Here is a 27655-nt window from a genome sequence, read left to right on the forward strand (position 1 = left end):
ATGGGTTCCGTCGGACGAGAGGAGATGTCGACTCGAGAAGTTGGTAGAATTTAGAACACGGGAGGATTGTTAGCCTTTGAGAAGGGTCCACTCTTCTCTGAGACTTTTGGAGAAAGAAAAGATGATGGAAACAGGGACATAGAAAGGTGGAATGTTAGCCAGAGTTTCCATGGTGGGTGTCTCTTGCTCTCAAAAGGAACTTTCTCAAGATCTGGCCTCAGTAGAGCCCATATTCAAAATGATTTTCCCAGTGCAAGTAAACAGCCCCATGAGGCTCCTAACCCATTCCATCATCTGTCGTGCGTTTTGTGAAATCAGTGAGCTCCTGAAACCATGAAGGTCAGAGCTGGCAGCTTGCTTCCAGGCAATGGAGAGCTTAGCCACCCTAGCACTCTGTAAGCTGTCCTCCACCCCATTCCTCCCACAGGAGGGTAACAGAGGTCATCACCATTAAGTGAGGGCAGTGAGGAGGAATCGGGAACTTTGAGTTGGGTGAGAGTTGGAAACAGCCCATGTGGGAAGTGTATCTGTGAGTTCATGTGCCCTGAAAAAGTGTTACTGATCTTCAGTACTCAAAGATGAAAGACATTTATACAGATATATATTTTTTAATCTAGAGAATGCAAACAATCAGAATGAATTTTTTGAAAAAGAGTAAAATTTTGAAAGTACAGTAGAAGCTCTCTTAACAGACCTCCATTTAGGCGAATGTCCAGATTATCCAGTCCTCTCCCTCCTCTCTGTAACATTCTGGCAGATGCCCACGGCATGCTGTCATGAAAACTGCTCATAGCTAGTTCACTATTTTCTAGCTCTCTTCTACTCCCATCTGTTGAATTGCTTGTGCTAAGAGCACTTGGTTTGTTTTTTTGGGTTTTTGTGGTTTGATCATCTTGAATATTTATTTATTTATTTGGTTATGCCGGGTCTTAGTTGCAGCAGGAGGGTTCCTCAGTTGTGGCATGCGAACTCTTAGTTGTGGTATGCATGTGGGATCTAGTTCCCTGACCAGGGATCGAACCTGGGCCCCCTGCATTGGGAACACAGAGTCTTAACGACTAGACCACCAGGGAAGTCCCAAGAGCACTTGTTATTTTAATTATACATTTTTTCCTTTTCAAATGATCATATATTAAAATTTACTTTTTTGGGGTACAGTTGTATGAATTTTGACATATTATATTGTATGTATGACCTACTGTATAGATTAGTATACCACAATCAGGATACAAAAAAATTCCATGGCCCCCTCGCAAAAGTCCCTCACGCTATTCTTTCATGACCACAGTGTCTCTCCATCCTTACACTGGCAATCACTGATCTGTTCTTCAACCCTACAGTTTTGTCCTCTTGGGAATGATATAAATTAATTTATATAGTACCATAAGCTTTTGAGACTGGCTCCTTTCATTCAGCATAATGCTTTTGAGATTCATCCAAATTGCTGCTCATATCAATAGTTTATTCCTCTCTCTATATAGGATTTTATTGTATAGATGTACCACAGCTTGTTTAGCCATTCACCCACTGAAGGACATTTGGATTGTTTCCAGTTTGTGGTTACCATGTACAGAGCTACTAAAAACATTCAGGTACATATTTTTGCGTGAGGATAAGCTTCCATTTTTGTAGGGTAAATACAGCAGAAGTGGATTGCTGTGTCATGTTGTAAGGGTATGTTTAACTTTATATAACTGCCAAATTGCTTTCCAGAATGGCTGTCCCATTTTGTATTCCCATCAGCAATGTATGAGAGTTCTAATTGCACTGTGTTCTTATCAACACTTGGTACAGTCAGTATTTTTTTAAGCCATTTTAATAGATTTGAGGTGTTATCCCATCATGGTTTAATTTTCATCTCACTAATGGCTAAAGATATTGAATATCTTTTCATGTGCTCATCTGCCATCTACATAACTCTTTTGGTTAAGTGTCAACCATTATTCATTCAAAAATATTTTTAGCACCACACTTATACTTGTTGCCTTCTTGGACTCCAGTGAATCAAAGGTTAAACCTTTTGTTAATATCCCACAGTTTCCCGAGGCTAAGTCCATTTTTTTTCAATTCTTTTTCTCTGTTGTTCAAATTGGATATTTCTATTGATTTATCTTTGAGTCCATTGGCTCCTGCTCTATTATCTCCATTCTGCTCTTGAGCCCAGCACGTGAGTTTATTTCGGTTATTGTATTTTTCAGTTCTAAAATTCCCTTTTGGTTCTTCTTTGTATCTTCTCTGTGCTTGCAGAGACTTTCTAGTTTTCTATTTGATCCAAGTGTGTTTGTGATTGCTTTTGGAGCATTTTATAATAGCTTCTTTAAAGTCTTTACTGGGTAATTCTAACATCCATGTCACTCATCTTTGTAATTCTAACATCCAAGTCACTCATCTTTGGCATCTATTAATTGTCTTTTCCTATTCAGATTGAGATTTTCCTGGTTCTTTGATAGCAAATAATTTTGGATTGTATCCTGGACTTTTTGAATATTACGTTATAAGATTCTGGGTCTTGTTTAAATTCTATGGAGAATGAATGTTGATATTTTTGTTTCAGTAGGCAATCAGTCTGGTTGGGTTCAGGTCACAATCTCTAACCCACCTCCAGTGGGCTATGTTTTTAATGCCAGTTTAGTTTTCATGCCTTTGCAGTGCTGTTTGGACCTGTCCCATGTGTGCACTTCCCATTGGCCAACCTGAGACGTGAGCAGGTAGTCTGTCTGTTAAATTTAAATGCTGACCTGAGTCAGATCCATGTATGTGCTACTTTGGAGTGAGCTCAGGATTCATAAATAACTTTATGGGGTCACTTTCCTGAGCTGTACTCTCTCCGAGACATCCAGGTACTTTCCAGTTTCCTGAACTCCCATTTTGGTTCTCACGTCTGAAAGGTGGGGCTCTTTTTAACCATTCTTCTGCCAACTTGTATGACTTTGCCCACTTGTGGGGCTAAGCTTTAGGAGAACCAGAGGAAAAAATGCAGTAAATTCAGTGCTGCTTCAGTCAGAGGTACTTCAAATTCTGGGCTTTTCCCTTCAATTGTCCATTATTCCAAAACTTCCCTTCAGTTTGCCATTATTTACTTTTCAGACAAATAGCTTCTCCATGCGTTCTGTCCAGATTTTATAGTTGCTATCAATGAAAGAGACAGGGAGAAGTGTGCTTATTCTTATTTGGAACTTGAACCTCTATAGATTCTAATTAAACATTGTGTGAACCAAAATCATATGAGTACAGAAACAAAAGTGGTTGAAGTTTTTCATAGTTTTTTTTTTTTTTTTTTTTTTTTTTTTTTTGCGGTACGCGGGCCTCTCACTGTTGTGGCCTCTCCCGTTGCGGAGCACAGGCTCCGGACGCGCAGGCTCAGCGGCCATGGCTCACGGGTCCAGCCGCTCCGCGGCATGTGGGATCTTCCCGGACCGGGGCACGAACCCGTGTCCCCTGCATCGGCAGGCGGACTCTCAACCACTGCGCCACCAGGGAAGCCCTGGGCTGCTTGCTTTTTAACAGGACTGAGAATAACAAACAAAACACAAAGGAGAAAGGCGGGGGCTGGAGGCAGAGGATGCTGTTTGTTTTCTCAGCATTTTGATAAAATATTTGCCAAGATCAAAAGCAGGAGATATTGAAGTTGAACTCCATGGCAGGAAGCTTAGAGCCAAATTCAGCTAACAAAATATAAAATTTTGGCATCATCGCTAAACATATAATAAGTACTGCATCTAATAAATGTGTGTTGGTTTATTGTTGACTTTTTGTTTCGTTTTCCTGCCTTTCATCAATTTGTTATTAATTGGGGACTTAGGATCCCTAAGGGAAGCTTATTGTTGTTTAAAAACAATATGATAACTAATTGTACAATCGTTTGGGCTATTTCTTGGGAAAAATGAGGAAAGAAAGCGCAAGTTATCCAGTTACAGAAAACTGTAAGAAATTAAATTTGCTTTTTAATTGCTCCGCCCTTCTTTTGTCTTGCTGTAGTTCTGGGAATGGAGAGTCAATGTGATCTAATTGTAAATGATGGGGATTTGACACGCTGGATAATGATTATCCATGGGCAAGGAGAGTTTGCCAGTCTTATTCAGACCCAAAGTATTTCTTGACAAGAAGGAGTAATAGAGCCAAGGAGCCTGATAATTGGGGGAAATTCCTCTTCTTTAATTGGATGCAAGGCATAATAGTACTTAATGTAGGAAAGACATTTAAGAAGTGAATTGCCTCTGTGTACCTGTCCCTTTGCTTATTTCCTTTTCAGGAAACATTACTGTTTTTAAACTTTAGAGAGGAGAGAAAAGCCAGTGTGGGGATGGCTTTAGTTAAACTAGAAATGTGTGGTTCTGGAATGTTTACTCCTATTCTTTTTTTTTTTTTTTTTAAACGTTATCTCTCTCCTATCGACTCATTGCAATACTAATTTTTCGTAAGGTACCTTCAGGCTTAGAAAACGCATTTCAGTGTTTCCTATTAAAGCTGAAAGGCAGAGTTTTCTTTTCATTTCCTTCTTTAGGAGTTTTAAAAACCAAACTGTTTTTCTAAAGCTCCAGCTCCAAAGTTCTAAACAATTAAATGCATTTTACAGGTTTTTCACAAAACCTAAGAATGATTTGAGGTTAAAAAATAAAATATCTTGAGCACAGGGAACTATACTCAATATTTTGTAATAAAATATAATGGGAAAGAATCTGAAAAAGAATATATATATACACACATACATATATATAACTGAATCACTTTGCTGTGCACTTGAAACTAACACAACATTGTGAATTAACTACATTTCAATAAAAAATAAAATAAATCAAAAAATAATAAAATGCCTTGAGTTTTATTGCTAATCAGACCTCAGTGCAAGACTTTGACCAGCATGATTTAAAAAAACATTTTCCCCCTATTCTGATTACATTTTTAAACAATATTTTGCTTTTCGGCATAGTAAAGACATTTAGGTATTTGAAAATGATTTTGTTGGTAGCCAGCAATAGTTGTATTGGGAGTAAAGTTGGATAAATTTTTGTGTGTAATGGGGTGAAACAGGTTCTGTCCATGGATGACTATGTTTTAAGTGATCTCAAGCTATTGTTATGTATGTTTGGACTAGGAACGAATGTCATCTAATTTGTGGCTTCTTCATATTCTTTATGAGGGATATCCTTATCTCTTAAATATTACAAGTCAGTTTGCCCCTCCAAAGTCAGGAAAGAGATACTTGAGTTAAAACCATTCATTTGTGTACCAGTCAGACCTCATTTTTCAGATCCCACAGATTTCAGAATTATCATTCTTTACCTGCCATTGAATTAACTCTCTTATAAAGGCATGGATAATTGAGCAGAACTCCACAATGTACATAAGAATTTGAGAGGACTATTAAAGACAATAAACTATTCCCCTTGCCTTTAGCAAAACAACTCATATTAATTCATAATAACCGAGGCTTTATTTTAAAAATTAATTTACCACATTATTTACCAAAAGAATGAAGTTGGACACTTACCTTACACCATAAACAAAAAATAACACAAAATGGATCAAAGACCTAAACATAAGACTTAAAACTATAAAACTCTTAGAAGAAAACATAGAGGAAAAACTTTCTGGCATTAGTTTTGATGCTGATTTCTTGAATATGACACCCAAAGCACAGGGAACAAAAGAAAAATAGATAAGTTAGACTTTATAAAAATTTAAAATTATCAAGAGAGTGAAATGGCAACCCAGAGAATGGAAGAGAATATTTTCAAATCATATATCTGATAAGCGGTTAATGTCCAGAATATATAAAGAATTTACTCCTAACCACTCAATAACAAAAATACAGATTACCTGACTACAAAAATGGGTAAAGGATTTGAAGTGACATTTCTTCAAAAATGATATAAAAATGGCCAGTAAGCACATGAAAAAATGCTCAAAATCACTAATCATTAGAGAAATGCAAATTAAACCCACAACGAGATCCCACCCCATGTCCATTAGGATGGCTATTATAAACAACAACAATAACAATAGAAAATAACAAGTGTTGACAAGGAGGTGGAAAACTTGGACCCTTGTGTATAGCTGGTGGGAATGTAAAATGGTGCGATCACTGTGGAAACCAGTATGGTGGTTCCTCAAAAAATTAAACATGGAATTACCATGTGATCCAGCAAGTTCACTTCTGAGTATATACCCCAAAGAACTGATAGCAAACACTGGAAGAGGGGCCTGTACACCAGTGTTCATAAGAGCATTTTTCACAATAGCCAAAAGATGGAAATGAATGTCCATCAATGGACGAATGCGTAAACAAAACGTGGTCTATACATACAATGAAATATCATTCAGCTTTAAGAAGGGATGAAATTGTAATACACGCTACAACATGGATGAACCTTGGAGACATTCTGTTAAGTGAAATAAGCCAGATATAAAATAACACATAGTGTATGATTCTACTTATATAAGGTACCTCGAAGAGCCAGATTTATAGAAGAGAAAGTAGAATAGTGGTTACCAGGGGCTGGAAAGTCCGGGGACGGTGGCAGGGGCGGGCGATGGGGAATTGTTACTGGGTACAGAGTTTCAGTTTGGGAGGATGAAAAAGTTCTGATGATGGATGGTTTGTGATGGTTGCACAACGATGTAATGCCATGGAACTGCACACTTTAAAACGGTTGAAGTGGTAAATTTTGTGTTCTGTATATTTTACCACAATTAAAAAATCCATTTGTTTGTATACTCTTCATTTGGATTTCCCCAAAAAACAGACCTCGTGGGACAAGGATTTAAGAGGAAGTGGTTTCTGTGGGATCCCAAGTAATATTGGTGAGTGGGGAAAAGGGGCAAGGAAGAGAAAGCAACCAAGATGTGTGTCATCAAGCCAGTTACCACTATGAACAACTGAGACTTGATCCAGCTGGGAGCTCTGGGATCCAGTGCGGCACAGACCTCAGAGCTAACTCCCTGCGGATGAAGGAAATGGGATATTGCCCCACTAGCTCCCATCTGTCTTTTTTTTTTTCATTCAAACTATAAACTTTATTCAAATTTCACCAGTTTTTTCCACTTACGTCCTTTTTCTGTTCCAGAATTCAATCCAAGATCCCACATTGCGTTTAGTCATCAGGTCTCCTTAATCTCTTCTAATCTGTGACAGTTCCTTAGTCTTGCCTTGTTTTTCATAACCTTGAAAGATTTGAACAGTACTGGTAAGTTATTTTGTAGAATGTCCCTCAGTTTGCATTTGTCTGGTGTCTCCTCTGGTTAGACTGGGGTTATGGGTTTTGGAGAAGAGGTGATGTGCTCTTCATATCACATCACATCACATCATCACATCACAGGGCACATGATAGCAACATGGCAAGGCTGGTGACGTTGTCCTTAGTGACCTGGTTCATGTGGTATCTGCCAGGCTTCTCGAACACTGTAAAGTTCCTTTTTTGCCTCTTCTATACTCTTTGGAAGTTCTTTCTATGTTCTTTGGAAGTTGAGTCACCAAGGCCAGTCTACAGCACAGGAGAGGGAATTAAGCTCCACATCCTAGAGAGGAGAGTATCCTCATATGTTATTTGGAATTCTCCATCAGTCATTTTTTTAAGGGCTACTACCCAGGTATCTAAGTCCTTTAAGCCAGGTGCAGCAGAGTGGACTCCAGTGTCCAGAGAAAGTCATTGGGCAAAGGGACCCTAAAGCTGGCAGCAAACTGGATGACATTATTTAAAATTGAAAGAGATTTCTTGATTAGATCCTGACTAAAGCACTGTAGGACCTACTGGATGTGACGTATACATTAGGCATCACATCACCCCTTTCTTGTGACTGTCTGTCTTTGAACTGTGTGCTCTGCAGCATCCTCAGCTTGGGTCCAAGTCTTCGCTTCCCAATCTGCTCCTGAACCCCTGCTCTAGTAAGAAAAAACACACAACGACCTTCTTTTCCAAAGAAGGAAAACTTGGACAAAAATGTCTGTTTTCTTCAAATATACCCAATATCTTGTAATAATCTATGATGGGATATAATCTGCAATAACACTGAATCACTGTGCTGTATACCTGAAACTAACACAGTGTTGTAAATTAACTATACTTCATTTAAAAGAAAAAAGAAAGAAAAACGTTTTCTTCTGAATGTAATTAAATCTTGTTACTTTTGTATTCCCAAACTGCTATATATATCTACAGCTTTTCCTGTAAGTATTGAGTAAATGAAGGAGGAAGGGGAGGCAAAGATGACAGAGAAATGTCTTGGAGGACAAGAGCTGGGCAAGACTCTCAAGAACGAAGCTAAGGAATTCCCTGGTGATGCAGTGGTTAAGTGTAATAACACTGAATCACTACGCAAGGCACAAGGCCTGGTCTGGGAAGATCCCACATGCTGCGGAGCAACTAAACCCACTAAGCCCGTGTACCACGACTACTGAGCCCGCGTGCTGCAACTACTGAAGCCCGTGTGCCTAGAGCCCGTGCTCCGCAACAAGAGAAGCCACCGCAATGAGAAGCAGGCGCACCGCAACGAAGAGTAGCCCCCACTCGCTGCAACTAGAGAAAGCCCGTGCGCAACAACAAAGACCCAAGACAGCCAAAATAAAATATAAATAAATAAATTTAAAAAAGAACTAAGCTAAACTTTAGAGTAGTGAGAACCATCAAAGTTTAATTTCACTTACGTTTCAATGAATACCAGGGACAACTCTCATTGGGAGACAATTTATCGTGGAATTGTTTGAAACTTTGTAGCTTTCTCTTTGGTGTTTTGACCCCTTTGGGGTTTCCTGTTATAATTAAACAGTAAAACAAAATCGAACCAAACAAAAAGTCCTTGGAAAATCTTAAAAAGTTTCTGTGGTTTCAAGGCAGTCATGGGGTCACATCGAATTTTTTGATGCATGGTGCACTGGGAGGGCTAAAGTCCCCATGGAAACACCATTGAAAATGAAGCTGATTACCCCACCCTGACGAGATGGGAAGAAAAAAAGAGCCCACCAAACTTTTTATCTTTGACCTCCAGCTACAACTTGACACTCTGGCTTGGAGCTGAAGAAATCCCCACTACCTGGGGGAGTGGGAAAACTAGAAGACAGTCTTTTGGCATACTAAGTCGAATCAAAACACTCCCCATGGAAACATTTTTAGATGTGATGGTTAGGTCCTGAAGTGCTGACAGCAAACTTACAGCTTAAGTAAGTTTTGTGGTTTTAAGACAATAATGACTTACCATTTCTCACTTTGGGGACCAAACCCATTTTCATGTCAGGAAATTCCTCAACTGGAAGATTTAGCAAGAAGAAAAGTTAATGTTAACCATTGAGGAGATTTTGCTTTCACTTACCTGCCTGGCTTGTATTTTTAGATTTATACACGTATAGGTTTACACATGCCCTTTCTGAGGTAGGGATATTTGAGTTAAAAGTGTACTATATGACAAAGACCTATTGTATAACACAAGGAACTCTAGTCAGTATTCTGTAATAACCTATATGGGAAAAGAATCTGATATAGAATGGATATATGTATATGTATAACACTTTGCTGTACACCTGAAACTAATGCAGCATTGTAAATCAACTATACCCCAATATAAAATAAAAATTAAATGTAAAAAAGTGTACTGTATGAGCTATCAAGCCACGAACAGACATGGAGAAAACTTAAATGCATATTACTAAGTAAAAAAAAGCCAATCTGAAAAGGCTACAAATTGCATGATTCCAACTATATGACATTCTGGAAAAGGAAAAATTATGGCGATGGTAAAAATATTACCGGTTGCCAGGGACAGAGAATTTTGAGGGCAGCAAAATTACCCTGTTCGGTACTCTAATGGTGGGTACTTGTCATTATACATTTGTCTAAACCCATAGAATGTACAACACCAAGAGTGAACCCTAATGTAAAATTAGGACTTTGGGTGATAATGTTGTGGCCATGTAGGTTCATCAGTTGCAACAAATGTACCATGCTGGTGGGAGATGTTGAGGATAGAGGAGGGACGCATGTGTGGAGCCACAGAGTATATGGGAAATCTCTGTACCTTCTGCTCAAAATCGCCGTGAACCTAAACCTGCTGTAAAAAAAATAATAAAGTCTATTTTAAAAAATGAACTGTATGTTCAGCTATTGTGTATGTACACCTACCTATGCCCCTGCTATCCTTTCTCCTTTCTTAGAAGAGCAGCACTGTCTTGGGTGGATGCTGCCACCTCGTGGCCAATATGAGAAACTGTCAAAAGCAAGACTTCTGCAGGGTGAACTTAAACCAGGCTTTCTTTCCGATATTCACTAACAGCTCAGCAAATCCCACCAAAGTGCCTTAAATGTAATAAACACTGAGTACTCATAAATACAGAGAACAGATTGTTGGTTGCCAGAGGCGGGGATTGGAGGTGGGCAAAATGGGTGTGAAGGGGGTCAAAAGGCACAAAATCTCAGTTATAAAATAAATAAATCATGGGAATGTAATGTACAGCATGGTGACTATAGTTAATAATATTGTATTGCATATTTGAAAGGTGCTAAGAGTGTAGGTCTTACAAGTTCTTGTTAAAATTTTTTGAAACTATGTGTGGTGGTGGATGTTAACTGTGGTGATCATTTACAATATACACAAACAATGAATCATTATGTTGTACACTTGAAGTTAGTATAATGTTATATGTCAATTATATCTCAATTAAAAAATACTCAATGAAAACACAGAGCTTCACTTTAATTAGAATATTCCACTACAAAGGAAATTAAAAGTGATGGATTTTTATTTATAAAATCATCTTGGGCCAACGTATATTCAGATTGCTATTAAAGTTCAAATAGCTTAAAACTTTGAGAGGCTTTTAAGCAGTATATATGATTCCATTTTGGGTACCCTATTATCTGCCACTAAACCACAAGTCTATTTTTACCAAGAGGTCTAATCTCAGGGATTCATTATATTCTTAGAACTGGAGCGCCGGCAGAAAGTTAGCTTTTTAAAACATGAAGTTTGTAGCAGATGCATGATTAAGAAGTAACTAAATCTCTTAAGATAACAATTTTTGGATGGTTCCACATCCTCCAGAATCTCTTATCTGATGTAAGCTCCTTAGTAAATCAAAACATTTGTTCTAAGATTGACAACAAGCTTGGAAGCTTTCAACAGATGGGATCTCAAATAGCTCTGGATTATGTGAAACAAAACAAAACAAAATAAAAAATCACTACAATCTTCCCAGGGCTTTATAAAGTTATAAAAGAAACTATGATTTGCTTAGTTACGGATTTCTGCCTAACCCTGTTTGCAGAAATACTTCTGAGACCAGCCTCTGTGATCGCCCAGATATCATATGTCTGTGACTCAAGTCTTGCGTCCAAAGCTCTTGCTTTCAGTTTGTTACCAGGGGTAAAAGTGTTCTTTGTAGTTGTAGCTCTTTACAGACTTCATTCTGCTGATACCTTCACGGCTGCCATCTTCTCCAGGTTGTGTCTGTGATTTGGGAAGATGGCGAAAGCAGAGAACTGTGCTGCCCCTGCTCTGGCCCCAGTAACGGCTTAGAGACAAACACAAGACACACCCCTCCTAGATGGATTTTTATGATATTGTATCTTATGTCCGTAGTGCTCACTGCAATCTATGAAAACATGCTTGCGTTCATCTCAGGAGCACACCTTTGCACCCACATACTTCACAATAATTTTCCTCTACTCCACACCCATGTGACCAAGGAATATTTGCCAATCCTTTTGACTGAGTAATCATTTATGCGAGACATCCTTAAGTGCCTCGGGCCTGGCTCTGTCCTCCAGGGAGCTCCCGGTTGGGATGAGAAAGTACCTCGTCAGATTCTTTACCACCTAGAGTGAATTTGGTCCTTAGCAATGGAGACTGAGCCGGTGACATCACTCAGGAAGCTAAGTTTTTTTCTTTTATTGAAGTATAGTTGATTTACAATGTTGTGTTAATTCCTGCAGTAGAGCAAAGTGATTCAGTTATACATACATATACATTCTTTTTTATGTATTCTTTTCCATTATCCTTTATCACAGGACATTGAATATAGTTCCCTGTGCTGTACAGTAGGACCTTGTTGTTAATCCATTCCATATATAACAGCTTACATCTGCTAACACCAACCTCCCACTCAGGAAGCTGAGTATTTTGAATGACGTGGGTTTTTGTTTGTTTGTTTGTTTGTTTTGCCGCACTGCGCAGCTTGTGGGATCTTAGCTCCCTGACCAGGGATCGAACCTGGACGCTTAGCAGTGAAAGTGCAGAGTCAGAACCACTGGACTACCAGGGGATTCCCTTGAATGACCTTTAAGGACTGGTATTTCCTAGGTTTCCTCAGTCCTCTTCTCCTCCCCAGGATATGCATTCTAATAGCTTCAGTTTCTATTTATATGTTGATGACTATCAATTCTATCATTTTAACCCCAAACTCTCTCCTGAGATCCAGACCCATAGAATCATCTGGCTATCGGACATCTCATCTTGGATGTCTCTTGGCTACCCATGGAATTCGTCATCACTTCCCTCCCCTCCCAAAATGTTGCTGCTTTGGAGGGTGATTCTTATCTCGGTGAGTGACACGCCATCCATCCAATTTCTCCAAGCAAATATCACACTTCACTTCTTTCCTCCAGCATCTCCAACATGCACACATATACACTCATTGTCTCTCTTCCTCCATGTATCCAGAATCCATCTAATTCTCTTCACGTCTGCGGCTACTATCTTCATCCTCGCTGCCCCTCTAAAAGCCTGCCTACACTTCCGGCCTCTGATCTTGTCCTTTTCCAATTTTCCAACTGCAACTAGAAAGATCTTTCTAAAACACAATTTAGATCGTTATCACTCCCCTGCTTAAACGCTTTCTAGAATCTTCTTTTGCCCTTTAAATAAACACCAATGCAGCAATCTTAGTTCTCATTGCCTTCAATGCTGTTTACCTCCTCACTTTCACTTGGCTAACTCCTATCTAATTCTAAGGGTTGAATTTTTAAATTATTTCCTTTGGGGCTTCCCTGGTGGCGCAGTGGTTGACAGTCCGCCTGCCAATGCAGGGGACACGGGTTCGTGCCCCGGTCCGGGAAGATCCCACATGCCGTGGAGCGGCTGGGCCCGTGAGCCATGGCCGCTGAGCCTGCGTGTCTGGAGCCTGTGCTCCGCAACGGGAGAGGCCACAGCAGTGAGAGGCCCGCGTACCGAAAAAAAAAAAAAATTATTTCCTTTGGGAAACCTTCCCTAAATTCTTCAGACCAGGTCAGCTACTCCTCCATTTTCACAGCCCCTTGTGTTTACCATTCATAGTAGCTATGTTATTTTATATTAACTTGTCTGTCTCCTTCATGTACTGTAAGTTCCTTGCTAGAGGGACGTGTGTCTAGTTCAGCACTGTAATACCTACCAGTGCCCAGGAGGCACTCTGCAAATATTTACTGAATGAATGAAGGACCTCAAGCAAAAATCATCAGCACTGAGAAGTAGTTAGTGAATGTGTATGTGCCCTACAGCAACAGAATAAAACATAAAATGGGAAAATTTAAGATTCTGTGGTCCGAAACAACAGAATTGTGAGCCATTACTGGCAAAGTATGATTCTTGCTATATTCAGAAGGTACTGGAATTGTGGATGAAAAATGTCACCTGCCATATCAGGATGTTGTGGCCATCAAGCCATCAGCCACCACGCCCCCTCCTGACTGTTCACCCTGAGGGTATTCAGGATGGGAAAAAAAAAAAAAAAAAAAACAGGATACTGGCCTTAGATAGTTACGGTGCATATCAAAGGAATGATTTCAATGAACCCAGACTCTTGCATCTTCCCAAATAGAGAAAAGCACTAAATTATTCATTCACTTGAGATGTATGATTTTCTTTAATTAGCAGTAATCTTTTGAGGTTCTGACTACCTGGGAAAACTCCTCTATATCCTGGCTCCCCCCCTACCTCTTTGGAGCAGTCCCCCAGAGCCATCCGAGAGGCTGTCTCCTGGCCTTAAGTCCTCGCAAGTTCACTGAATAAAACATAATTCTCAAATTTTACGTTGTGCATTTTTTCAGTCGACAGAATGAAGCATAAAAAAAGCAAGATGATTAATTCATTTATTAACAAACCAGTAATGGGGGCCTACTGTGGGCCAGGCCCTGTGAGGGGCTTTGGACGTCCTGAGATGATTGTTCCCCAGTTCAAAGCTGAGTGGGTGACAGACTCACAGAACGCTAAAACCGGGAGGAGATACGAAGGAAATTCGATTCAGCCCCCGCATTTTACAGAGGAGACTTAGATGATTTCTACAATGTCTTCCAAATTACTCAATAACTGTATAAAAAGATAATATTTTCCTTTTACACAACCAACTTTTCCCCACCTTCAATTAGGGAACCTCCTTAAAAAGGGAACACTGTATCAGTAATACTCTGAAATCCAGCCCACATAGGCTCACCTTGGAAGGGAAAAAAAAAATGAATAGTCTGCCAAAGCTGCCTGGAAGGATACATTTCTATTTAAAATCTTGGCATCGTGAACGCTTTAGGGGTTAAAAAAAAAAAAAAAAACCTGTCTGCATGAAATAGTTAAAAATGATCATGAATTAAAATCATCAAGCTATGTTAGCAGGATATGGGAAGAATCTGATCACATAATCGTTTGACTCAATGACCAGAAACTGGTTTTCAAAGAGAGACTGTCATTATTAAATTAAGATAGAATTAATTTTTAGTGGACCTTTTAGACATTTTGGTAAAGTGACCATTTGTGCACACTTCAATGTGTTGATGTCACGCAAACATAGGCCAACTGCTTTGCATCAGGTGAGAGATGAGGAAGTGTCCTGTCAAAGGCTGTTTTTCTTGGATGAAACAGGCCTTATTCATAGGGTGTGTGCCCCACCATAGGAGACAAGAATAAGGCAGCCTAGAATTAAGAGGTTGAAAATATCTACGTCTTCAAGTCAGAAAACCAGAAATGCTCACTTCTGGAGGTTAGTGGATGCCTTAAATATCTGTTTCACTCCCATGTCCCCTGTTTCCTGAAGCTCTGAACACCCATATGTGGGGTTTCACACGTTCTGTTTTTATACTTAGAGGGTCACTGACCTTAAAAGATCTCACATGTGCAAAAAGTTAGAGCCTCTGTAGAGGTTATAGATTGGCCATTGATGATAGTTGTTATGTTATTATAATATCACATACACATATATGAATTATACTAATACATATACCCACGTGAACGTACACATTATTACATATACACATCACTATTACATATACACACATACACATTATTACAATATGTTTTATTATTACATGCACATATATACATTATTATAACTGTTGGGAGCAATTTTATTAATAAATCAGACTCTTCCTCGGTCAAACTTTGGGCATGATTTTCCCTGTCTTTTTTTTTTTTTTTTTTGCGGTACGCGAGCCTCTCACTGTTGTGGCCTCTCCCATTGCGGAGCACAGGCTCCAGACGCGCAGGCTCAGCGGCCATGGCTCACGGGCCCAGCCGCTTCGCGGCATGTGGGATCTTCCCGGACCGGGGCACGAACCCGCGTCCCCTGCATCGGCAGGCGGACTCTCGACCACTGCGCCACCAGGGAAGCCCCTTCCCTGTCTTTTTGATTTTATAGTCCATGAGGATGAGGGGAGATAAAAAAGCTTTTCTTTTTTCGGTTATTTAGTAGAGTGGCAATGTTACTGTTCCTTCAAGCAGAAAAGTCAAAAGTTGTATCTCATCTCAGAGAGTCCAACAGCTTTTAATTTATATGTTGATCCGGACTGGAATGCAATGGAATTTAAATTAGGCACACTCACCACAGTGAGAGCAAAACACCCTGCATTTTCTAATTACATAAGCACTGAGGCTTGGATGATAGACGATGGGGGAAACAAATCCCTAAGCAGGAAAGCAGTGCTTTCTTATTGCTCACAGCACTTATTTCCTCCAATGTACATTTTGAAACATGTGCCTCCTTTGGCTGTTCCCTGTGACAGCGATGTGAATCTGGTCTCTTGCCGTCTGTGATTCTCTGTACTTGTTTTGAGTGTGTGAGGCCTATTTCCCTTTCTCAGTTGCCCACTTCTAGAGATTAGGGATTAATGATACACTGAAAAGAATATAATAAGTGATTTTATTATTACATGTTGTATGTATGTGTGTGTTTATTATGCTATTTTAGAGATATATATGATTTGAATTTGTCTGCAAATACAATTTCCTCAAATTTGGGATTATGACCCCATTTTGCAGTGGAGGGGATGTGGTGTGTGTACGACTTGCCCAAGTTCTCCCTGATGGTCTGTAGCAGAGCCAGGGTTAGAAGCCAGAGTCTGACTCCAGAGCTGTATTCTTTCCTCCATCAATTTCTCTGTAAACTATACTCCTCCTCCAGGCCAGCCACCCCAGCATTTAACAGGGTACCCAACCTTATGGTGATCACTCAACAAATATTTGTGAAATTGATGTGAACTCTAATTGTAGATTTGCTCACCATATTACTTGAACAAGACTTTGCTGGAAGTGGAGAACAAAGCAGACACACACACCCAGAGGTTAACGTGAGTCCGGAATGCCACGTGGGCCCGGAATGCCACGTGCTGCTTCCCTCCCCCCTTCCCAGCCCAAAGGAGAAAGACTTCAAAATGACCCCAAATTAATTCTGCATAAGTAGGACAAAGAATGCAAAGCAAGTATTGCCAACTCACTTGAGAGATGGCTAGGAATGAATCCGGTTCCAACTGAGCAGAAATTCAATTTTGGCATCCACTCAGCTCAGAAATAAGGTCAGTTGTTTAAAACTGTGTCCCAAGGAAAGCCTGAGTGTCACAGGTGATTATCTTCAAACTTCCGCAGCATCCTGGGGGACCCAACATCGGTCGTAGCATTCTCTCCTGAGAGCATTTGCGTAAGTGTTGATGAGAGCCTTGTTCCCAGCTTGGTTTTTATAGTCACAGGGTTAACTCCAGGGCACCATACCACTGGGTTTTCCCAGGTCATTTAAAAATCTCATGTCCCTACAGCAATGACTTTTTGTTTGTGTCCATCTTGCATATCCTTCTCGGGGAAGACAAGCCATCATTCTCTTTGTTCCTAAAGAGGCAGCCGATTATGGATTTTTATACTTAGGACTCTGAACTATGACATTTGGGACAGGTTTACTTTCATCTACCAATCCCTAGGGCATAATCTAATTACCAACAATGCCCACAGTCTTGTAGAGAACTCTACAGTAAATGCTCTATATTGACCAGAGACAGAAATAATAGATAATTAATTCATGAGCCAGCATTTATTGAGCACATTGAACATGACTGAGTGTTAGATAGGCCACATGATGGTAACTAAGTGGTGAAACTTCTCAAGGGATTCCCCCAGCGGCTTGGTGGGGTCCATTTCCCATCCAGTAGTGACGAAGCCATAAGGATTAGCTCACATTTCAGTGAAGACAAATAGGTCTCATCTACCCTTCCACTGGAGGGACAGCAGCACGTTCCCTGAGTTGAGAGGATGCTGGTTGCCAGGTGTGGAGGAGAAGGGAAAAGAGTGGGCATAGGAGTTCTTGGATGGGCGGCTTAAAGACCAGCTATGTATGGGGAGCTAACCCATAAACAGTGTCCGGTCCTTCCTCCAACAAGTCTCCACTGAGTAGCTGGAGGCAACTTCTCCGTCCTGAGAGTCACACAGCTTCAAGTTCTAGAGTGAATTTCCAACATATATGTGTGTGTTCATGGGGGCAGGGGGATCCCGTACATCCAAGTAATTCTCTGACTCCAGCTGTGTCCTACAATTCAACCCAATTCTAACGCTGCAGTTGGTCCTTTCTGTCTTCGGTTTCTGCATCCGTGCATGTGGAGGGCCTGCTATACTATGCCATTTTATACAGGGGACTTGAATATCCTCAGATTTCGGTATACGAGGGGGTCCTGGAAACAATCCCCCTGCAGATACAGAGGGATGACTTGGAGATAGCATCAGATCCCACAGGCTAAGGACTCAGTCCTACAAGACTGTCTCCCCTCCTACTTCAGATGCCAATTACAAGTCCAGGCAGTCACTTGGGCTTCTGACCAACAGGCTATAGATCAGAGATTCCCACAACCCCCAACTTGGGGGGTTGATTAATTTGCCAGCACACTGAACTCAGAACGTTTTACTTACTAGATGACCAACTTTTGAAAAAAAAAAGATATCACTCAAGAACAACCAGGTGGAAGAGATGCATAGGGCAAGATATGAGGAAAGGGCACAGGACTTCCATGTGCACCAATGGCTCCCACATACACCATTTTCCCTGAACCTCCACACGTTCACCAGCCTGGAAGTTCTCCAAACCCTGTCTTTTTAGGGTTTTATGGAGGCTTCATTACACAGACATGACTGATTAAATCATTGGCCATTGGCCATTGATTAAACTTCCAGCCCCTCTCCCCTTTCCAGAGGTTGGAGCGGGGTGCGAATTGGGACTGAATGTTCCAACCCTCTAATTAAATGGTTGGTTCTCCTGGCAAGTTAGTCTCCTTAGGTTCCTTCCAAAAGTCACCCATCAACATAACAAGACACTTCTGTTGCTCTCTTCACTTGGGAAATTCCAAGGGTTTTAGGAGCTCTGTGCCAGAAAGAAGTTTGAATATATATACATATTCTTATTATATATATTTCTTCTTATAAATCACAGCATCACAACAGCCCTTCATCTAGACAGCTCCCAGTGCAAGGGCTTTGTCTATTCTGACCTTGGCTCTCCTGGTAGTATTTGGCTTGCTTCATATCTCAATCCTGGATCCTGACTATCCCTGACAGGGAATGCACAGTGAGTTTGACCTGTCCTAGATTAAGCCCAGGTTTAACTATGTCTTTATGGTTCTGATGTGACCTGTTGAAATGCTAAACAGTGTGAAAAAGCTGATCATTTTGCCAAGTAAGTTGTCCATCATTCATTCATTCAACAAGTATTTACTGAGTGCCTACCAGGTTGCTTGCAATACAACAGTGAGCAACACCCCCCCAAAAACCCCTCCCCCAAAATCAACCCCCCGCAAATCCTTGACCTCATGGACACACAAGAAAATTAGGTAAGACCTTAGACTATAGTGTGTTAGCTGATGTTAAACCCTAAGGAGAAAATAAGGCAGGGAAGAGGGATAAGGAGTTTGTTTGTGGGGTGAGGCTGCAATTGTAGAAAGGCTAGTCAAGAAAGGATGCTCGAGGAGGCAGCATGTGGGTCAGGACCAGGGAGCGGTGAGGGAGTGACTCATAAAAGCCCTGTGGGTGGAGAGCATCCTGGCCAAATGAAAAAGCAAGTACCAAGGTCCCGAAGCTGAAGTATGACTGGAAAGTTCCAAGGCCATGAAGGAGGCCAGAGTGGCTGAGTTGAGTGAGGGAGAGGCACAGTAGTAGGAAATGGGGTCAGAAAGGGAATTGCAGAGGGGAGGGAGAAGGTTACAGGCAGGGCAGAGTAGGTAGGACTTTGGGGCCACTGATGATACTTTGACACTTAACTCTGAAGGAGATGGAGGGTCAATGGCATCTGTTATATAGACATTTTTATTTAATAAAAAATTTGATGAGCAGATAGGAAGGGTACAGTGGTATAGCTAAATGTGTAAGAAGTGAAAATACTTTGCGCTCATTTACGTAGAAGGACATTTCTATAAGTAGGTCACTGAGGTAGTGACATTTATCTGCTATGTATTCAAATCTTGCCTTTCCTTCTGCCCCCTAATATATCCGCCATCTCACTCCCTCACTTGATTCAGGCTTATTTCCAATGTCATCTACCAGCGAGCCCTTCTTTGACGATTCTACCTGAAATGCCACCCCCGACTGCTCTCTTGTCCCCATCCTAGTTTTGTTTTTCTTCAAAGTACTTAACGTTACCAGCACTATACAGATGGCCTCAGTATCCCCTGGGGGATTGGAGATCCTGTGGGTACCAAAATCCAAGGATGCTCAAGTCCCTTATGTCGAATCGTGTAGTGCCATGAATACCGTCTCAGGTGTTACAGTTCATTTAGAAGAGCTTGTATACACATTAGTATCATTTATCCATTTACTGTTATGTACCTGGAGTTTGTTACGGTACACACATTCTCTATTCTTAAACAATCCCGAAAAATACAATGTAATATCTGACAATTGTCCCCGGAATTTTTCATCTAAATAACACAGAATAACAGACAAAGACACTTAGAAAAAGCTCCCCTAAACTGAGAAACGGCATTGTGCCAAGAAGAGATGGATATATTGTCCTCATAGTGAAACAAAGCCGCCATCTTCCACCAAGAGAAATATTTATTAGATACAAACAGACTTTGTGATAAGGATTAGAGAGGACAGACTTTTTAGGGTTGATCTCTCTGGGTCACTTATTTACTCTGCCTCTAGGGCACCTGCCACTTTCAGGCCCAGAGGACCCTCCCTGGGACTTGTTGTCTCTTCATTAGACAGGAACAAAAAGGAAGACTCGCTTAGTCAGATGCTTCAGCTCTGCAGGATCTGGAATGAATTGCACTTCTGTAGAGGAGCAGAAATGGTGCAGCAAAGGGTCTTGCATCTACCAATCCCATCTCAGGCAAGGTCTGTGTTGCTCTGAGGGTAGCATCGAGACCAGGCAGCGTAGGGGATGAAGACATAAAGATTTCAATTCTGTTCAGTCACTAAATGGGTCCTAGTCCTGGACTGTAATCATTTCACCTTTCTGGCCCTCAATTTCCTCAACTTTGCTCACGGAATGAAAACAAAAAACAAGTTGCAGAATAACGTGTCTAGTAAGATTTCATTTCCTTTTTTGTTTTGATACTAAAAAACCCTTTACGGGAATTCCCTGGTGGTCCAGTAGTTAGGAATCAGTGCTTTCACTGCAGTGGCCCGGGTTCAATCCCTGGTCAGGGAACTAAGATCCCACAAGCTGCACGACGCGGCCAAAAAACAAACAAACAAAAAAAAGCCCAACCAAAAACTCCCCACTTTATATATGTGTTATGTGTCACACACATAACATACATATACTGTATAGATATATGTGGAGGATGCATACATACACATACATGCGATACATATGTGTACATCTACATAGAGATATAGATACGCACACACGGATAAACACAAAGAAAGCTTTGAACATAAGTTATTCTAAAGAGACAAGCAGAATGCTTGGATATTGGGCCCCTGAGTCTCATTTAGTGTCCGTAGCAGTAAGTGGGCTGGGTCAGGGACTGCTCCTCCCTGGGGTTGGGGAGGTGAGACTCCAACTCAGTTTCTCACAAGGCTATCAGGTGCTAGCAGATAATGGTCCTAGAAGCCTGGGAACAACTGGCACCCACGCTCACCCTTTTGGTACTCAAGCGCAAAGCTCTTTTTCCCTACTTGCAAGCACATCCCAATATGTGCCCCATAAAAAGGAAGATTCACAGAGAGGTGGGATCCTTCCTCTGGAACACAGCCCCAGGGTATGTCTGGTAGCACCTATAGCCCAATCTTTCTATCCACAGAAGAGAAGGGACCCCTGGGATTGCTTCCTTTCTTCCCTGAGTTGCAGCCTGCACTAAAGGATGCTCGCAGGTACTCATGAGCCCTTGACTTGACGGGAATTCAAAGTGTTCATTTGAAAGTGGGGAGTGTAGTTTGGGGAGTGGGGATGAGGTAATGAGGGGAGAGATTATTAACGTTTACTGTACTTTTATAGCGTACTTTCACTATGCTTTTACTTGTTAAAATGAGAGCACATTTGTAAATAAAAATCTAGTTAATAAAAGCAGGCACCAAGGATACTAAGTATACTTTCCAAGTGCAAAGCATGAGCGACTTTACACGCCGCTCACTGTCCTGTGACATTTCATGTTATTAGGAACACTTAGTCAAGCATTTGGGTTTTGCTTCTGCTGACCACATTGATCATTGTAAGATCAGAGCCATTGATCGAGACTCATTGTTACTAGATTTGCAAAATAGAAATAGAGACATTTCGATGTTCATGCAGATCTTTTAAAGACATGGAGATTTTAAAGACACTCTTAAAGCATGAGGTAATTTTAGAAAGAGATTAAAGCTCCTGGCTACCCTAGTCAATAGTAAATTTGGGGACGTCCCTGGTGGCGCAGTGGTTAAGAATCCGCCTGCCAATGCAGGGGACACGGGTTCGATTCCTGGCCAGGGAACTAAGATCCCACATGCCGCGAAGCAACTAAGCCCATGCGCCATAACTACTGAGCCCGCACGCCACAACTACTGAAGCCCACGCGCCTAGAGCCCGTGCTCCACAGCAAGAGAAGCCACCGCGACGAGAAACCCGTGCACCACAATGAAGAGTAGCCCCCGCTCGCCTCAACTAGAGAAAGCCCATGCTCAGCAATGAAGACCCAATAGCCAAAAAAAAAAAAAAAAGGAAAAAAAAGAGTAAATTTGAACAAGGAAAGAAGGAATTGGATTAAAACTGGTTAAAAGAAACTGACTTTGAGAGCTAAGGGAATCACAGGGAAAGAAAAGCATCTCTGGAGCATCCCAGACAACGTCTGACCCTTCGGACCCTTCAGCATCTTATTCTTCTGCATAAGATTCTTCAGGATTACACCCCTTACAACCAGTTCTGACACCACAGCTCTACATGAGTTAAAAGGGCAAGAAAAAATATACCCTTCTAATGTGCCACATGGACCAATCCCAGAGGAGAAGGATGCACGCGGCTTTCATATTCCTTACATTTGATTCAAGCAAGACTTATTTCTTACTCTCAGTGGTTTCTTGAGCTATTAGGATAATATTTTGGAAACGGATAGACTGCTTAATAAAAGGCCATTTGGTTACCATGTCTCATTTTCTCATAAAGCAGTATGGACAGCAGTGTAAGGACACTGCTGATTTTCCAGATGGCTTTGGAATAAGTTGAATTCCATTCTTCCCTCAAATTGGTCAATTGCTCTAGGTTTCAAAGACAGGCAACTTCCTGGTACTTTACATGAAAAAAATTAAAAGCTTGCCTGAACTTTACAAACAGGGAATTTGTGAGATGGAAAGAAGGAGAAGGGGAGGAAGGAGGAGGGAAGACAGGAAGGAAGGAAAGAAGGAAGAAAACGTCATTTGACCTGTACCCCTTTAGAACCAAAAGTTAATATGGTCCTCTTAGCTTCTGTGGATACTCCTCTCCTGCATTCAGGTTCCTACTTTTCTATTTCTCTCCCAAACTGGAAAACACGGCAATGATCTCACTTTTAAATCATAGCTATGATATCCATGTTACTCCATTTCTGTGGCTTCTGTTAAAGGCAATCAGCTCGTTAAATACTATCGCCTAGGCTGCGTTTCAGATTTTGTGTACAGAACTGCATCAATGAATGCCGTTGCATTCAAAGTTGAAGGCATGACTCCAGAAATATGTCTGCACCCAAACGTTGAGCGTTTTGCACGGTTTCTGTTGCTTGGATGAAGTAATCCAATAATTAATGTTGTTTTCCATTGAGTAAGTCTTCTCAAGAGGGTATTTTAAAAAGACCTGGCCTGAAAACACTGTGTGTGTGTGTGTGTGTGTGTGTGTGTGTGTGTGAATTTTAATGGCAGGCAAATAATCAACATGGATTGTGTTTACCACAGGCTTTCTGTGGTACATATTCAGAACTTTCAAATAATGTACTTAAATGGTTACTAAGGCCTCTTAAAATCATCCAATCTATTATTTATCCCCTCGTCCTCCCTCTCATTGTTTGAGAGGCATTTTGCCAAAAGTAATTTCTTCATTTTCCTATCTCCTTTTGTATTTTTTTTTCAAGTTACAGTTTTAAAGATGATTTGTTTATACTGGCTGTTGTGGTTCCCAAACATATCAGAAGCCTTATGTTTATGCATTTATATCCCCTGGGACTCCACAAAGCGACTCCTTTCATGGCATTCAATATCTGTCCTTTCCATACCAATGAGTTTCTTTTTCTTTTTAATAAATTTATTTATTTATCTATTTATTTTTATTTTTGGCTGCGTTGGGTCTTGGTTGCTCTGCGCGGCATTTCTCTAGTTGTGGCGAGTGTGGACTACTCTTGTGTTGTGGTGCACGAGCTTCTCATTGCGGTGGCTTCTCTTGTGGCAGAGCTCGGGCTCTAGGCGTGCGGGCTTCAGTAGTTGTGGTGCATGGGCTCAGTAGTTGTGGCTCGCAGGCTCTAGAGTGCAGGCTCAGTAGTTGAGTAGTACAGGCTTAGTTGCTCCACAGCATGTGGGATCTTCCCGGACCAGGGCACGAACCCATGTCCCCTGCATCGGCAGGCGGACTTTCAACCCCTGCGCCACCAAGGAAGCCCGAGAAGCTACACTCATTTATCTCTATGTTTTTAAACGGGGTGTCAGCAGGGGGAAACCAGATCCTTTGTTTCACCCTCCACTAATACATCAGTGACCCAATCGCTCCTTATTCTGCTGTCACAAAGGGAGCTGGACACTTTATTTTTCCTATGACAAATCTAAAGTAGGTAATCACTCTTTTCTCTAGATAACCAGGCAACACCCACAGTCAAAGAGGATTCTCTCTTTCTAGTTCATTTAAACTCATAATTTCACATAGGCCCGTAATGATACACCAAACCACACAAATAGTTCAGTTTCATCCTACTGCTCCCAGGCAGAGAAAATACAGGTTAGCTGGTAAGGGAGGGTACTGAAAGCAGAAGTCCATCTCAATTCCTTAAGCCAAATGGACAATTTCATGGCTATGTTACCAGCCCATTTCCCCAAGATTCACTGGGAAAAGGGGTGCTTCCTATTTTGGGGGTGCAGGGAGCTGTGTGCCCTGCATGGTGGGAGTGCACAGGGAGTGCCCTTCTAGTTTCCATGTCATGGTCGTCCCCAGGAAGCCAATCACTCCAGGGTGACTGCCAAGGCACCTGGGCCAAAGGACTCTACGCCTTTTAATGTAATACAAGTTTCTATGAAGGGCTATAGCCTTCAAAGGAAGTTAAAGTAATTATAACCTGGCTTTAACATAGAGGCCATTTGTTCCATACATTGAAATCAATCCAGTTACATTTTGATGCACACATCGTGCCAAGCGGTCACGATGAACAAAGCACTACCTAATGCTTAAGAAGAGCAATCCTCACCCGTGGAGGGAAGACAAGACCTGGGTAGCTTTCCCTTCCTTTTTTTAAAAACAGCTTTTTTGGGCTTCCCTGGTGGCGCAGTCATTGGGAATCTGCCTGCCAATGCAGGGGACACGGGTTCGAGCCCTGGTCCGGGAAGATGCCACATGCTGCGGAGCAGCTGGGCCTGTGCGCCACAGCTACTGAGCCTGCGCTCTAGATCCAGCGGGCCACAACTACTGAAGCCCGTGCACCTAGAGCCCATGCTCTGCAACAAGAGAAGCCACCGCTATGAGAAGCCCGCACACTGCAACGAAGAGTAGCCCCTGCTACTAGAGAAAGCCCATGCACAGCAATGAAGACCCGATGCAGCCAAAAAATAAATAAATTAATTAATTTTTAAAAATAAATAAAAACAGCTTTGTTGAGGTTTACTTTGCATACCCATAAAATTGAAGTACAACACAAAGAGGTGAAGTAACTTGCCTAATATCTCGTAGCTGGCAAGAGGTCAAGTCAGGATGTGAAACATGACAGCCTGCATCCTATCCTCGTAACAACCAGATGGAAGTACCTGAGGCTCAGGGAGCTATAGAACTTGTCCAACACAGCTACTCAGTCACAGTGATTAAATTGAAACTTTGAGTTTGTCTATTCCCAAATCTTTACATTTTTACTACATTACATTGGTCTCACTGCAAACTGTGGGGAGCTTTGAATACTGTAGCTTCCCAATTACTTTAAAAATGTTTCTTTCGTGCCCATTACTCATTCAACAAACAGTCATGTAGTGAGTGAATTGGGCCAGAGCCACAGAGCTACAGAGAACTAAGGCATGGTTGGATCCTGGGGGATCACAATCTCGTGTGGAAACAGACACGAAAACAATGAATTCTAACAGTAGGAACCTGTAAAAAGTACTCTGTTTGGAGAATAGGAAGGACTAAATTCCACCCAGGAAAGCAGAAACTTGAAGCAGCAGCCCAGGAGACATTGCTGATGACAGAGTCTATTCTTTTTTTGCGGTACGCGGGCCTCTCACTGTTGTGGCCTCGTTGCGGGGCACAGGCTCCGGACGCGCAGGCTCAGCGGCCATGGCTCACGGGCCCAGCCGCTCCGCAGCATGCGGGATCTTCCTGGACCGGGGCACGAACCCATGTCCCCTGCATCAGCAGGCAGACTCTCAACCACTGTGCCACCAGGGAAGCCCGACAGTCTAGTCTTATTTCTTCTTAATAGGGCACAGCTGAGAGCAGAATCAGACTAGCATTTTAAGACTAGTTGATGGAGGATGGAAATTGATGGAGAGGAGATAAATTGTTAGGTAAATCAGGAACAAGATGCGAGATACCAGGGATCCTAAGTTAGAGCCGTGAACACAGAGAAGGGAAGGTGGGGACAGATGGCACAGCAAACACACAGTGATGTTTTTTCCACTGTGTTTTTTTTTTTATTAATACCACATCCATTTGCAGTTTTACAGGAACCAAGATTTGAGCTCCTTAGGTGCTGCTATACTTTCATGTTGCATGCACATATACGCACACAGTTTCACTAGTAATTTTTCACCTACAGATTTTTCTTAAAAAAAAAAAATTCCCATGTGGCACAAAGATCTGTAGGTGCGGAGGCTTCCAGTGCAGAAAAAGGTCCTTTGGAGGGGAAGCCCAAAAAGATGATCAGTGATCAGTTAGTTATTAAGTCCACCAATGTGTTCAACACTGGGCAGGAGGACTTATAGAGGGAAAGGGCGTGAGGGCTCAAGGTGGAACCTCTAATTACTCCTTGATTCAGTGGGGAACTTTGTTGACCCAGAGAAAAGGAAGAGAATCCTAAAGTTCTCATGCATAAAACCTTTCCTCCCTTTTCCCACACACAATTCCTTCCTTTAGAGGTCTTTTGGGGTTAGAAAGTTGTCCTCTGGCAGTGCAAATGCTTTTGGGAGAGCACCTGACATCTGAGACGAAATGGATGAGAGGTTAAGACAAATGTTCTCCCATTTTTAATTTTGCTAAAGACTCTGCGGACAGTTTGTGAGAGAAAATTCTAATTTTGTGTAGCTTTTATTATTACAAGGGTACTATCTTCATTTCCATATTTGCACTAAATAATCAAGACCCAGCTCTTCTCTTTGCCATCTTTCCTCTTCCCTAGCAGCCGCCGACAAGAGGGTCGAGCTCTGCAGTTTTGGTGGGTATACAATCTACCCTGGACACCAGAGGCTCTACACCAGGACCTACTGGAAGGTTTTCCAACTTCATAATGCAAATTGCAAGTTGGCGTTCCTTTCCAAGAGGAATCCTTGGCAGGTAAACTAGACTGTTCTCTCCAGAAGAAAGCACAAAAAGGGAGAGCTGAAGAAACTTTAAAAGGAGCCCATGGTATAGTCAAATTCCAGAGGCCATCACCGGTATAGCCCTTGCTGATATAAGGGCTAAGAGGAATCAGAAAGGCTCAACTAGAACAACCTAACAGGGCTGCCAAGGAAGCAAAAGAGGGCTAAGAAAGCACCTAAAAATACAGGAAAGGCTGCTGTTAAGCCTCCCTCGAAGGCAGCACCTAAGAAAAATATTGTGAAGCCCGTGAAGGTTTCTGCTCCCTGAGTTGGTGGAAAATGTCAAATTGCCACATCAGATTTTTAA

General features: G+C 41.6%; 1 pseudogene; it reads left to right on the forward strand.

Moving 5' to 3' along the window:
- Positions 1-27655, forward strand: LOC132431880 (large ribosomal subunit protein eL24-like; annotated as a pseudogene).

The sequence above is a fragment of the Delphinus delphis genome, chromosome 10, assembly GCF_949987515.2.
Source record: "Delphinus delphis chromosome 10, mDelDel1.2, whole genome shotgun sequence".
Taxonomy (NCBI): domain Eukaryota; kingdom Metazoa; phylum Chordata; class Mammalia; order Artiodactyla; family Delphinidae; genus Delphinus; species Delphinus delphis.